The 12,552-nt window shown below is 36.7% G+C and overlaps 1 protein-coding gene across 8 annotated transcripts in view; it reads left to right on the forward strand.

Moving 5' to 3' along the window:
* The window catches only part of LOC140669440 (uncharacterized), a 388,002-nt gene that overhangs the window by 245,505 nt on the left and 129,945 nt on the right, over positions 1-12,552 (forward strand). The gene's annotated exons all lie outside the window — the stretch shown is intronic.

The raw sequence follows: 12,552 nt of genomic DNA on the forward strand, positions 1-12,552 counted from the left end.
GACTCGTCGCCGCTTTGCTGGCGATTATTATCGCGTGATTGTTTAATGATTTCTATATTCTCTCGAAATACCGTTAATTATAATAACCAAACGTTAAATTTAACGATCAACTAATTAATCATTCTATGTATCTTGTATTTTATATTTTTATACCGGCAAATGGATTGCCGAATGGAATGTGATCGATAATGCAACGAGCATCATCCAACAATCGCATATAATACTGTAATATTTTAACACGCTATGTGGTTTGTAAAAAATGTTGGAAACGCAACCGTATATTTACTTTTAAAAATTTATTTAATGTGCAACAATATATAAAAACATTTATTTATAAACAGATTGTGCACTTCGATTTTCGCGAATTATATTTTATGTTGAAAAAACATATCGGCCAAGAGAAATTTGCAAGTTTAATGAAAGCGATAAGCGTGCGCGCAACTGTAAATAAATAAAACCGCTTCGCAGTATCTGCAGGTAATAACGTCACGTACTGTCTCGCGCGCATAAATGCGCGCATCTTCGCAAAAAGGTTTTCTATTACATCGAGATCACAGCGCGGCAACCTTTTTCTCTTGAACGCGTTCAGTATCAAATCGTACATTTCTCGGCTTCTTACGCTACTTCTTTCAAGAAGCCAGCCGCGCCGGTGCGCAAAGACACGTGCGACGCTTGACATCGTCTCGCGGTGACAACCGTGACGGAGTATGTTTTACTCGTCGCGTTTCGTTTTTCGAGAGCTCGCTCGTTTTCACCTCGCCACTTGGTTTCGCTGACCGAAGCTCTTATACTCCATCGAATTGCTACGCCGGATACAATCAGCTTCAAAATTTGAAAACAATGTTGTGGAGAGTCGAGTTACTTTCATATCGATATTATTTTACTGTAAAATGTAAATTAATATCCAGCAAATAAGCAATATAAACTTTATTTCAAATAGGATAAATTTGTATAAAAAAAAAAAAAATGTGTTCTTTATTAGAACTGTCGTTTTAGAAGTGTCATATTTCCTTTCCACATCATATATTTACATTTATCTTATCTCCTCGCGTTTACTTTTATTCCCCTTGTTTTTATTTTCGCTCAGAGAGTCCCCGAAAATGAGTTCAAGTATCGAACGTGTTTTCTCCTGCCATTTCTACGCCAACATTTTCCAGCACATTCTGCTTTTCCTCTCATGGTGCTTTCCTTTCCCACCTACCGAGGAATGTTAACGACTTTCGAACGATAATGCCGTGACTCCACTTAAACGGTTCTCCTGGCGCTTAACGAGTCTCGTGCCGCAGCTTAAAGGAATGATTAACGAATGCGAATAATACAAACATTGCGAACGCGTAGTCGTTAGTCGCATAAACGACAGAAGGCACTTTCCCTGGTAATGTATATAGTAAATTATCGGTTAATACAGCCAGATACACATATATAACTTATAGTAAATTCATGGAAAAAACTCCAATCAAAGTTCGTATTAATATATATATATAGATTAGTAATAAATCGTGACAAGTATCACGTGAATAAGTAATTATCGTTAATGTCTAATTATTAAATCTGTGCAATTATATCATGTAAAACGATGCAAACGATAGTTTTATAAAAATGAAAAAAAAGGCTATTCTGCTCTCGACTTCGTTAATTATACAGCTGTAAATTGAAACTGTTATTTGCTGCTAATGGTCTTTAGCGGTTATGTGCTACGGAAATTTCATTATTTTAACACTCTTGTTCGCAAGCTTAATCGATGGCTTAGTCACCATGGCAATGATGAAAATTCTCACAATGGTGAATGCGACGACGAATCGCGGATTTTAAACGCGCCATTACGCAAATTAACTTTTACATTGTCGACGCTTGTAGGAAAAGAATTGTGACAAAGGAAAAACAAAGAGGGACAGAGAGAAGAAAGGTGGCCCTTGGCATGCCGCCAGAACTATACTCATCTCGATGTTTTCGCATTCGTCGTTTCCAAATCAGATGCGTACATTATCCTTGTCTCTCCTTTCGCATTGTTGAATAGTCTGTAGAAGAAATTTATTACATACATTTAACCGCTGTTTTTTTTTTTTTTTTTTTTTCACCATTTTTTTCTCAACATGAATTATACGATGAGATAAGTACATGTAAAATATACCTATAGCGATGTTAAAAAGTATACGATATTATATCGACTTGTTTGCTAGATTTTATCTCGTAAAGTTCCGTACAAATAAGAAATAAGTAGCTAGACAGTTAGTTGGATCAGACAGTCTTGTTCGAGATGGAGAACGTCTCTAACCGAAAAATTCACAGCGGACACGTATCATGGGAGAAATGCGAAAAAGAGGAATGAGAGAGGGAAATGTCAAGCGGGAACGACACGCGGTCTTATCTCGTCTCAAGGGACAGACTCTCGCGTACCTCGTAAAGTGCCGAGGCGAATTCACGGCGCTCGTTCGCTCACACTCGGTGACCGCAGGGCTGCGGAGTAATTTGCAGCCATGAAGTTAAATATTCCCACGTGAAAAGTGTTTAGGCCGTCGTGGGGTGCGGGGCGGGGGCGGGGACGGGGACGGTGGGGATGGGGGCGGGAGGAGGAGGGGGGAGGGAGGTGACTGATGCGAGAGCGTAACTAATGCAGCATCCCGCAGGACCCGCGGTCCTCTCGGTTCACCCGGATCCTTTCCACTAACCGCCAGTACGAACCCCCTTTTACGTTTTCCCCCTTTTAACCCCGCCATCGTCCGACCCTCAACTCTCTTAATTCCGCGTCCTTCCACGACGTTTTCACTGTTACCATTGCTAAGCGCAATCCATCAAATGATCCGTTAAATATGAATGATTGCGCTTGGAAGAGAAAGACCCTTGGGTGGCGCGCCCTAAATTTTCCGACCCCTCGCGTGCGCGCATCGCGTGGCGAATTAGCGAAATTTAAAGACCGGTAATTCGCGATAGTGGATATCCTTGTCTGCGTTAGCGAGAATCGTCATGTGTCGACTTTCTGCATTCGGATTATGACAGTTTTCAGCGGTTGGACGATGGACGCGCTCCAGACAGACTTACGACGAGGATATTAATCATACCGAATTAAGAGAATAATATTTGTACGTAACAAAAATCTGTATATATTGCTCCTCACGTTTACGTTTTTTTTTTTTTTTTTTTTTACCGTATTTAATTATCGTTTCGCGCTGTGTATGATTGCAGTTTTATTTATTATCTTATTATAAAGTATAAGATTATATCTGGCGCGTCATGTTCGATGCAAATATAAAGCGTCTTGAATTTGAATTACATTTTAATTTTCTACTGAATTACCTTTACACAAATTTCAGGAACTTATTTCTTTCTTGGGTTCCGAGTACTTATCTTGTAGCCATTTAAGCATCAAGCTAATTAAGCTGAGAATATTTGCGTGAAGCCTTTATCGTTGCCGGACCTCACTTTTTCGCGGTAGCGACATTTTTCATCGTTTACCTTGGCTTCTCCCTTTTCCCCCCCTCCCCCCTTCATTCTATTTCCCTTTTCTCAGTCTCTTCTTCGCTCGTATACCACGACCGCATGTTTATTCAAGAGACTCACGTACAAAAGATATTCCGCGGGCGAAAAACGTGACGCGTCTTTCTCTCTCCGGACAGTTCTTCCTGCGCAAGCGAGGACGTCCGAGCGAAGCTGAAACAGCAGCGCGCGTAACACACTGGACGGGGGAACGGGAAATGAAAAAGTTATGTTTTGACCTACGAGCTTTCGAGCGCGGGCTCGTTTTGCCTTTTCCGGCGCATTTGAGGTGCGCGCGACAGGGTCATTTTAAAAATGGTAGAGGCTAGCGGCGAAAACGCGAGGAAAAGTGGGAAATGAGAAACAGCGCGCATGTACGGTGTCGACGATAAATTTGTTCGCTTGCGACCTGTCGAAATTCAACAATTCGTTGCATTTTTTATTCGAGCGTGAAGAAATACATCCGATGTCAAAAAAATTTGTTTGCAGGCGATATATCCTCTGCTCTTATCTTTTATACGAAAATTTTACGATTTTAAATGCAATATAATTTATAATTAATAAACAGTCATTAGATTAACGATCAAATTTTACGATATACTATTTAATATAGTTTTTGCATTTATATGATAGTTTTGTCACACGCATCTAAAACATGCGTGTAATAAAACGGAAAATATCATGCGGTTGTTGACAATACGGACAAGATTGTCGACTATTACGCAAGTTGAAAACTCGGATGAAAAGACGGCGTTAAAAGAAACTGCGAGATCATCAAGCTGCGTTTTTTAAAAGCTCTGGCGAGTTAACGGGCAGAAATGGTAGGATGAATCGCAAGATGTGCGAAGAATACGTTACTAAAACACGTAGCTGTCTAATGACTCCGATTCTCTAAGTACGCCATTTAAATGCATGTTATTAGAAATGCTTAATCTCACGCTATTCTCTGCGTGATGCTTTAAATATTATTATATTTATGTGTGTGTGTGTGTGTGTGTGTGTGTGTGTGTGTGTGTGTGTGTGTGTGTGTGTGTGTGTGTGTGTGTGTGTGTGTGTGAAACTGACGTGGAAACATTTCATGAAAACTGATTAATTGTTGAGAGTTCTGGCTATTTTTAATATTTGCAGAGATTTTGATAAATTAAACAAATAGTTCTATTGAATAAAAAATGGCTTAGAACAAACTGAGACGTTCACGTTACGTCTTAGTTTGTTCGCCGACAATTTTTTTAACATTTCTTATCAGATTTTAAACGCTTGAGAGTTCTATAATAATTTTTATAAAAATTTCTATGCGTATAAATTATTAGAATGTTAATTTAATAAATTAGAAACTAATATACTTAAGCTCTTAATATTACGAAATAAAGTGATAATAATATCGGCAATGAAGATATATACATATGATAAATTATGTACTTGTTTTATTATTTGTTAACGATTATACACTTATTTATGCATCAGAATATTTTAATAATTGTAATATTTCTTTGTAAAACATAATATTCATATAATATTTGTATATAATATTATTGAATAAAAATATCGCGCATGATTTCTTGTATATATATGTTAGTAATGTTAGTAATGTTCCACGATACGAATATTATACATATATTATAAGTTTTACTATAATATTTTCTTGGCATGTAGAGAGAAATTACTATTACATGTATTATTATTGTATTTTTTTGTTGAAGCAAAAAATACAGAGAACACGTGCAGCGATAAACATATTACGGAGAAAAAACATCGCGGACGATTCTTGGAACTCGTCGACAGATGCTACACGTGAACGCAGTTGTACCTATCGTACATTATTATTTAATGTATTAAATATATAATAATAATTTTTATGTATAAAACTTTCTCTAGAGATGAAAAATTATTATAGAATAATACGAAATCTTATTTAAAATCGATAGTATTATCGAAATATAACCAATGTTTAATTTGACAATTTAATTTATATTCCAATTAATATTCTAATAATTTTTACGCATATAACTGTTTGTAAAACTGTTACAAAACTATCCCAAGCGTTTAAAATTGAAGGCAAGAAATGAAAAAAATCGTCGGCAGAAAAGTGAGACGCAAGTAAAGTTGGCGTCTCAGTTTGCCTCGAGTATTATTTTTATTTAATGGTTAAAATTATTTGTTTAATCAAAAACTCTTTCTAGAATTATAAAAAACATAACCAGAACTCCTAACAATTAAGCTTCCACGAAGTGAGATGTCAGTTTCACATACACTATATTTTCTTCTATTTTTTTACATCGTTATTTTTAATTGAAGAATATTGTTGTAATATATATTTGCATGCGCGTATATCAAATATGCACTCGCTATAGGTATCCAGATTAAATAACGGCGGTGTTAGATTCGTTATTTTGATGCACCTTGCGTAATGACACGTATACGTCCATGTAATATGTCCAGTTCGATACATTGAAAATTTTTCAACGCCAAAAACTTGAAATGAAAAAACAGAAATGAAAGAGAAAGAAAGATACGATGAAATTGCGATTGCGGTCCATATTACACGCGAGGAATACTTGGTGCGCTTCGTGCATGGGAGATGACGGAAAGGTTACATATCCATTTTGACAAGACAACGTCACGTAGCGCTAGCGCGTTTGTACGAGAGACGGAAATCCGAGCGAGGGGCTGCGAGAGAGAGAGAGAGAGAGAGAGAAGAGAAGTTGGACGCGGAATTTAAGCGCATGTCGACTTGTTCGTGCGTACGTGCTTGCGTCCACCCGGTGGCTGATCTCGTTATGCGAAATCAGTCTCGTTATACTTTCTATGTGTGTGTGTGTGTGTGTGTGTTCTGTATGTGCATACATGCTTACGTAATCGTGTCTAGCTACCGGCAATTCACCGGTTAATGCGAACTAATTACCAGTCGACCGGAAGTTAAAAAGTGCGGACAAGCCACCGCCGGTATTCGTTTGTTTCACCTCCCCTTGGCTTGGCTTTTGTTCCGCGCGTTGACAATTCCCGCGAATGAAAGTTCCGCAAGGGGCAGCGAGTTTTCGCCTTTGACTTCACGATACTTTGTCTCGCGTCCCACCAACCTCGGGCGTGTTTTAATCTCCTACATAATTTTTGTAATAGAGCGAAAGTACGCGTAACTGTGTGGACGGACGTCGTTGGGAAAACCATGGCGTGGTAGACCAAGGGCTCTCGCGTGGCTTTTCCGCCCAATGCGCTTAACGAACTGTGTATGCTTTCTGATGATCGTTGGCGAAAGTTTTTCGTCCAGACTTAAAGCGCACGTCTTTATTTGAGATTTAATTGAACGAGTTTTGTGAATAGAATCAGTTCAAGCTTGGTTTAATTACTGCAAGTTACACTATACTTTGCTGTTGTAATATTTTTCTAGTGTCTTTTAACATGTAACAATCTTTAATAATATCTATAAATCTTTTAATCTGTAATTAGAATAAACATGTTTAGTAATTTTGAGTAAAGCTAAAAGATCAGTGAATGAAAATCTAAATCTCTCACTATATATAAATATTATCACTGTTAACCTTATTCATATCTTCTAGCTGACTAACAATCGGTGCGTCCTTTTCTGCTTATAACTTCTCTAACTGCTGACTATAGAAAATACGGTTATTTCAGGGCAGAATTGTATGTCGAAACTGTTCGGAAGGCTGTTTCCGAGGCTCGAGCGTTCGTTACCTACAAGGCGCACAGGGTAGTGTAACGAAGGGCGGTTCTCTCTCTCTCTCTCTCTGTCTTTCTCGTTAGCAATGCCCGAGAGGGGAACAAGAAGCGTTTAAGCAGCTTTCGTCGCGTCGTTTCTGCAAGCACAGTCGGAGCTAGTTTTCATACTAATATTTGCCACTCGACTACCACGCAACTCCAGACTTCGCGCTGCCCCCTTCGTCCGTTTGTTTCGGCTCTCCTTCTCCTTCGTGGAGGAGTTTACTCCGCAAATTCAATTCGCGTGCCTTCAAACGCGCTCAACTTTAAGATCTACAGGAATCTCGAGCGCGATAGCGTGTTCGATAGATATTCCGCGTGATTTCCGCTCGACTTCCATTTTGAATCTTACTTTGAGCTTCCAAGGAACGGAAATATTGACGATACCTTCCTACGCGAGATATCCCGTTTTAATTTTTATAACTTGTATATTATTATTTCCCTTTCCTTATCGTGTGAAATTTATTCATTTAACTATTATTTATAAATTGTATTTAAATTGATAGAAAAAAAGAGTCCTTTTCCTATCACAGTCACGATAAATAATAAAATATTTATATGTGTTCTTTGGTGAAAAACAATTATAGAGGGAGTTAAAATTATACGCTTATAGAAATTATGTTTTTCTCACTGCCGAATGCTGCGATCGTTAATGAATTCGCGGTTAATGTTTGCATCATCGGTTATTGTGAAACTCGGCGATACTGCACGTTAATAAACCAGCGTTATACGATTTACGATCGAGTAGGAATTGATTATACGCCGAGTTCGTCCGGTTCGCTCATTCGCTCGCTCGCTCTTTAATATTGAACCCGTTATCGTGTATTGCGTTTCGCGTCCCAAGCGTTCGTCGACCGATGGGGATTGCAGGGCTCTCGAGCTATACGTGAAGAAGACTCAAATTTATTTCATGTTGGTTCGCGATTGCGCGAGAGCGTGCGACTTTGTAGTACTACAACAACACGATGGCGATGAAGAAAGAGCTCGGGATCGTAAATCGCAGAATGTTGGACTTGCTTCGACGATAGAAATTGCGAAACTAAATTAATTACCTGTGAACCCGTGCGCATCGCGTGCGCACGCTACACGGGAGAAAAGGGCGCTAATAAATGGTCGACTGAAGTAGAAAGGAAGGGTTTTTAAGACACGTCCAAAAGTAGTAGCGAATGTAGTTTAGCGTAGTTCCCAAGAAACGATCTCGCGTTTTTTTTTTAATGCGTATAATTTTATAGACCAATCCGCTATTCGACATCGGGCTAATTATCTTCACTTTTGATCAGCGAATTAGAAACTCGGAAGATAAAGTTTTTGCAAAACTTGTTAATTATAGCGAAAAGTTCTACGAAAACTGATTCTTTTCTTTCTCTGCTTCTTCATCCTTCACTTAGATGAAAGTGAGTTAAGAACGTGAGTTTGTTACAGTTTTCCAATACTGTGCCTGTGTAAAAAAAAATTCTCATTTGTAACAATTATATGATACGTTAAAATATATACAAAATAATGATTTTTCTTTAAATATTGAAATTAAATGTATCTGTATAATTAACGATTTTGTCAAGATTATTTCGATTTCAAATCGATGAACGATTAAATTATACTTCAACAATTTTTTCACCATAACGCCACGATATTATCACATAATGATAACGATATAACGTGATATAAAATTTTATATTATTATAATGCACTCAAGGCATTCGTGTCGTTTGTGATACCAGCTTGTTGCGAGAAAACAAATAACAAGTTAAAACAATCGCTGTCAGGTTTAGAAAGAAATTCTCATTTTCTTCTTATTCTCTCTGTTTAAGAAAAAGATTTCAATATTTTATCCGTAATTCTATTCCAGCTACAAATTCCCTATATGATATTGTCAATAAATCATGTAACGTAAACGGTTCTTAACGTGTAACCATGAAACGGTAAGTGCTGATTCACGTTTAAGCGGCCCGTAACAGCACGTTAACGTTCACAAGTCTTGCCTTCAGATTGTTTCGTTCTATTTTCTCTTATTCCGTTTTCTCGTCTATTGTCTATATCAAAAATTCACGCCGCGTTATGACGTTTATGAGTCAACAGCAAACGATCGCGCTCAAAGAGAGGTGTTGCATGAAATATTAATATTTGACCTTCTGACCTCTTGCTTTTGTGAGAAATAATAAAGTAGCGTCACGATTTATTCGGATGGAATCCTAAAATTACTGGATGACATTTTAGTTACATAAATTATTCCCTTTGCACAATGTAACGCAATAATAATCTGTAAACAAGATTTAATTAGTGTTAAATATCGGAAATATGATGAACTATAAATGTTAATTTACTCGACAAATTTACGTAAACTGCATACTTACAAATGTTGAAAATTTCGCTACAAATGTTAAAGACTAGTACGCATATATGTATTATGAGTCATAAAGTTGAGCGAAACACGTGGCACTGAAGGACATATAAGGACTACAAGAGCCGCATATGTATCGCTACTTCATCTTTCTCGAAGAACCTGCGAAGTTATGTGCTATATTCTAACACAGAATGGGGAGAACGAGGCGCGTGAAATGGTTACACCAGATGTTCGCCGAAGCAAAGAGATATCCTGGTATATCAGATTCTGTATAATGCAACGTATGGCGTAAACGTCCTTATACAAGCCTATACAGACCTAACTTTTGTAAGATTTCTTCAATCTTTTCGACAAAAGGCGATTCTTCTTTATACGAGGAAATGTATTCTCGCAAGGTGTTGACAGGTTTATTGCACTCCTTTTTTGCGTCCCTTATGTCATCTCTCGAACTTGCTTCTCTTTTTGCTGTGATCTTTTTCCGTTGCGTTTTTTTTTCTTCTTTGGTCGTACATTTCCAGTTTCTTTTTTAGATCGCGAAGAACTATACGTTCTTCGTATAAAAATGTTTTGTTGCTTTTTTCAAGATATGACATCGAAACTATATATATATACTGGATAAACGCATCTTCTTCAATGTAACCTTGGTTGACTATTTCTTGCATGGCATAGATGTATTGTCGGCTACTTACTTTGAGCTGGCGTCGGCACTTTTAGACTTTTGGCAAAATTATCTAACCTAAATCATCTATTTGCTTTGCGGAATGTGTTATATTACACGCATTCAGCCTTTGATATTATTTTATAAACAACATCTTTCAACAAACGTGTCCAATGAATTACTAACATTCTATTTATGAAATACGATGCAAGACGTTGCAGTTTGTGCCTCGTAACTACGTCATTAATATCATGATGCATCTTTCACGTGTGAATTCTGACGAATATCAGGTTGGAGCAATTCGAGCCAAAAATGATAATTAAATGCGTATCAAAACACGTGTTTTGCATAAGCTGTTTACCAAGTGTTATTTTTCATGCGTACGCTATCATTAATTATACAAGGTATATCGATTTAGCATATTTTGTCGAAAAATGTGATATTATTCTATCGGTATCGTGAATCAGCTGATTGATGTCACTTAATTAATTTCGACGATTCCACGAGTTAAAGACTTGATTACGATACGCGAAACTATTTTGCTATTTTCTTTCGTTATTTTATCAGACTTACTAACTTGTTATGTAAAGTTTTAAATTTTATACATGTTGTTTATTTTAAAAAAATGCTATCTTTCGACATATCTGAATTTGACATTTTTTTTTTGTTAATCAAGTCACTCTCAGATAAAAATTTGGTAAATAGTCCATTTGAAATTAGTCAAAAACTAAGATTAAATTTCTAAATCTTTAAAATGTTTGAATTTAAAATTACGTAACTGTAATTATATTCCGATTAATATTAAACAGATATTACGCAAAACAAACGCGTATAGTTTGAATGTTTACCACATCACTTTAGAGCTGGGTCTCTTAGTTCCCATATTTCGCGACGTAGGGAGTTATCTGTGTCCTCTATTACTCTTTAGTCTCCGTATATATGCTATGGTAGATTTATTGGAGTCGGTTTGTGCGACGGACGAAACGCGCGAGGAAGTCGGCGCCGGATTTTGCCGCCAAACTCCAAACGAGCGCGGTCGGCGCAGGTCTCTTTGTGAGGTGTATGTACGTATACATGTATATACGGATTGGATATAACTTTTGCGCGAGTATAAGTTCGTTAGAACAATTTCGCGTAGAACGGGCGTTACCGATGCGATGCGATGTGATGCAACGGTGCGGAGAGGCCGCAGAGCTTCCGACGCGGAAAGCCGCATGGATACGCGGCTCGCCTATGAATAAATCTCATCGCGGTGAGACGATATTTGCATATATCGTCTGGCACGAGACACCTCAAGTATCGTTTGCGCAACTAGTATGACACGCAATAAACAATGTTTACTTTATATCCATAGAAATATAAATAGCAATGAAATACTATGAGTAAAATAATTCAACGAGATAAAGATGGATAAACAAAGATGATAAATAATATTTATTTAATAATATTTCGTAAAATATAATAATGGAGTGAAACATAAAATATAGAAGCAAAGTGTTCTGATTCAGATTTAAGAGAATATATATATATATATATATATATATATATATATATATATATATATTATGTATTTTAATAATGTTTATATATATTAATATTTTAATAATATTTATGTATCTCTCTCTCTCTCTCTCTCTCTCTCTCTCTCTCTCTCTCTCTCTCTGTCACATCATCGACCGCCAATCACATACGCGGTAAAAAGGCAACAATACAGGCGATACAAATCGACTCGAAACGCAAACTTCTCACGTCTACATGGCTTTTTTTATATTTGATTATATATATATATATATATATATATATATATAATCAAATATAAAAAAAGCCATGTAGAGACGCCGTATATATAAATACTGAGGTGAGACGTTCGTATTTCGTTTATAATAAATTGTCTATAATAATTAATTGTGCACATATACATACTATACAGATGATAAATTATTTGTTAACGATTGTATATTTATTTGTCGAGTTGTTTGCATTAAAATTTGAAATTGCAATAGTTCTTCATAAAACATAATATTTGTATGTAATATTCATATATATTATTAAATAAAAATATTTAGCGCGTATATTTTGTATATAATATATATTTATACATTAGCAGTATATTCTATGATTACAATATATTATATATTCTAATTTTTACTATAATATTTTCTTCATGTAAAAATTTTTATCATATTATTTCGTCGCGGAAGAAAAAATATAGAGCGGTAAGATGTACAGCGCGAAGCGTGTATTACGGGGAAAAAACAGGGACGATTCTCAGAATTCGTCGACGAGAGCTACACGCGCCTATCACGCACACGCAGTGATGCCAGAAAGAGCCGCTTCCTCCGTATGCTACCAGAATCGATTTATA

Source organism: Anoplolepis gracilipes, chromosome 9 (genome assembly GCF_047496725.1).
Source record: "Anoplolepis gracilipes chromosome 9, ASM4749672v1, whole genome shotgun sequence".
NCBI classification, from domain to species: domain Eukaryota; kingdom Metazoa; phylum Arthropoda; class Insecta; order Hymenoptera; family Formicidae; genus Anoplolepis; species Anoplolepis gracilipes.